Genomic DNA, 3,501 nt, shown 5'->3' with positions numbered 1-3,501 from the left:
TTTCTTGTGGCCATTTCCACCTCTCTCTCTCTCTTTCTCATTCCTTTCTCCCTCTCTCATCTCCTCTTTCTATCATTTTGTTCTTTACTCCCCCCCACTCCCCAGCCTCTCTCTCCGTCATACTAAATTGAGTTGGAGTCACTTTGAAGAAAAATGGTCGGTAGATGTGGAGGAGGGAGGAGGGAGTGGGCTTCTTTCTCTTTCTCTCCCTCACACAGATTTTTCTTTTCTTCCAGGATCATTTCTCCTCTTCCTTTTGTTGTATAAATATAAATGACACCACGGGGCACGCTGATATGCGAACCCCCAGCGTAAAGGCACCATCACTTCAGAGTGTTGCACAATAATATTTTAACGAAACAAATGTGTTGTACCGGGGCTTGGTTCGTATAAATACCCGTTTGAGAGTGCTTACCAAGCTGAGCCGCGTGGAGACCAGACACAGATGTATCAGGTGGATTTATACTGATGTTGTTCGAATTTCTGCAAACCGGAGACAGGGTTTGATCGAGTTAACTGCAGCCATATGTCCACATTTTCACTACACTACACCTTTCCTGATACTTCCACATTTTATCAGTAGCAGGTCGCTTACAGAAAACAGATGTGTAGCCTACTGATGTGTTTTCTGTTCAGTTCCCTTTAATTTCGCGTTATGCCAAGAAGGTAATATTCATATGTGACGTTTTAGGAAACCAATTGAGGATTGCATTGAAAGATGATTAAAGCCCCTGTCCAATAACGTCAGCGAAGGCCCGTGGGCGCGCGTGGTGAACTCGGGATGAACCCGGGAGAAAGACGGAATCTCTAACGTTGTTATTCAATCGTTATATTTCGGGGATGTGGGGGGTAAACCGGGCCAGGCGGAGCCATGGCAGCCAAGGCCACTGTGTTTGCGTCAATAAGAGGAGTATTTATTTTCGGAACTGTCATTTTGCTCCTCTGTCAAGTTTCTATTCAATAGGAGCTGAGGTTCAACGTTTTAATGTTTTAGGGTCAAAGCAGTTGGTCAGATGAAACATTCACGACATTTGGTTATTAGTCAATCAACAACAGAGAGAATTTAATCAAGTCGAAATTAGGATTTGCTTCAGGTTGAACAGCTTTTAAGGCATTTTTTATTATTAATAATAGAAAACTGCACTTACAGCTTAATAGCAGTGTCTACTAGAGTATTGCTGCTCAACATTAACAAAGAAAGAACGAATAAATGAAAGAAAAAGAAAGAAGACAGAATGATGAAAAATGGGTTTGAGGCTCATTCTTCTCAGCTAAAAAAAGTAAACAGAACCAGACATTAATCTTGTAGTGGAAAAATCAGATAAGGGGAGCAATAATTTCTGAATAGTGAGAGAGATAAGAGTTTATTTTTGACAGGGTTTGCTGATAAGGCTGAGGAGAGGAAGAGCTCTGCTTTGCTAAAGTCCCTCACCAACCTGGTTTAGGAGAAATAAAAACAGCTGTTAGCTCCGTGCGTAAAACCAGGGCTTTACAACCACTAATCTCTGGTAATGCACATACGAACACATGCTGTTTTCCAACTGAAGATAAAAAATACTGGTACAATTCTAACAGTAAAGCAAATACGTTTGCATTTAAACATGTAAAGATTGTTATACAACTATATTTTCACTGGACATTAACGTTAGAAGCCACAGGATGTCTCATTAAATCCTACTAGACCAAGTTACTGTTACTCAGTAGACCCAACCAAAGAGGGTTTTGATTATAAAGACAGCTTAGTTCATGAGCATATGATTGAATAGTTATTAAGTGTGTAAAATGTGATTTTTGTATTTGTGAGTATTATTGTTGTTATTGTTTTCAACTCGCCACGTATTTGGACTAGACCTATACTTTCTGTTGGTTAAAGGTTAAATAATAAAGTATTTATATATCCTTTCACTTCAGTTTTGGACATTGTAAACAGGACAATAAAAATGTTATTCATGTTATTAGAAACAAACTTTATGTGGTGTGAACAAAATGTTCACAGACATCCACCCACCCACCTCTATGTCACCGAATACCTTCTGCTCTCTCCACCTTCGACCCCTCCATTTTCCTGTCTTTCTTTCCCCTTCATCTCCCTCTCTGTACATTACAGGGGGAGTCTTGCTTTTGTTACCAGGAACGGGAAGGGAAGGTCAGGCCTTCACCTCACCCTCCTGCTATCATTTCTCTCATCTGTACCTCCTCCGTACCTCTGCTCCTCTTTCTCCCTCCCTCCCTCTTCTTGCCTTTGACATACAGCAATTGGTCTAGTGAGTGAGGAGAGGCGAGGGCGGAACTCACGCATGATGGTGAACTTTTGACTTTTCAACTCCATGACCCTCCTGCTGTAGGCTGGCTGTAGCACGGACATCCAGCCAGGCAGCTCTCCTGATAATAACCGTGGTTTCTTCTTGCTCCCCAGCCTCGCCTCGGGCAGGAAGAAAGGGGGAAACGAGCGAGACAAACAGCGTCAGTTTCCTATCTCTTAAATCACTGGCAAGGTTGAGGATTGACCGCTGTTCGTGCTTTTCACCGATTGAGGGGTTAGCTTGTCCTCCCTGCCTTAGCTAGCAAGAGGAAAAGACATCAATATAGCGAAAAGGAGGCAGAAATGAATCGACAGCGCCTCATTTGAATGGCATTTTTATCTTTCTCTCTGTAGCTTACACCTACAGACATACTTTGGTCTTTCTCTACACTCCTCATTAATCAAGTGAGAAGAGCGGCGACAGAAGTGACAGGTGTGTATTTTAACAGCGAGTGAGAAACAGGTTAGCCTCGGTTAGGATTCAGCAGGGCGGGGGGCGCGTGCAGGGAGGCGGGGCCAACACGGTGGGGCTCGCGGAGACTGTGCTTCTCGCAGTCCTGGTCTGAAGCGGGCTCTGCTGGTGGCGGGACAGAGCTGCATTCTCTGCTGCAGTGCACAGGAACACAGAGCCTACAGTCAGGCTACATGCAAACTAGGCTGTACCCACTCCCCTGTCACAGGAGCCTTGTTAAGGTTTCCCGCTTTTACATTTCTTTGTAAAATCACTCTTAAACTAACATCTTGCAACAGTCTATCTGTCAGAGAAGGTCTGCAAGGCGTAGGCTATAACCTACGGAACAGGACACAGCCTGAAAAATCTAACATAATACCCACCCATACCCTCAATAACTTCAAATATTTGCAAGGTTATCGGCTTGTCATAGTCCATTGCCAAGGCAAACAAAACCTATTCTGGTCTTATCCAGGCTTTATTCGCAGTCTCACAAAGCAAAGGCTTTTATCGACTGCAAACACAATAATAACCCAGTCAAGGCTCGTTTCCCCCTATTTCCAGCGCTTAATTTAGGACGGTGGTCACTACGAGCACATTAAATTATGCAGATGCGCGTCACTCCCTTTTCCTAAACCAGGCCTAAGTGTTTTATTCACTGATGATATTATGTAAGGTTGCAATGTAATCGCCGTTTAATATATTTCAACGTTTTTTGGCGATTGGTTTAATTAGAACGTTGCTTGCC

The sequence above is a fragment of the Monopterus albus genome, unplaced genomic scaffold (genome assembly GCF_001952655.1).
Source record: "Monopterus albus unplaced genomic scaffold, M_albus_1.0 scaffold92.1, whole genome shotgun sequence".
Taxonomy (NCBI): Eukaryota; Metazoa; Chordata; class Actinopteri; order Synbranchiformes; family Synbranchidae; genus Monopterus; species Monopterus albus.
Note: the sequence above shows the minus strand (reverse complement) of the source record.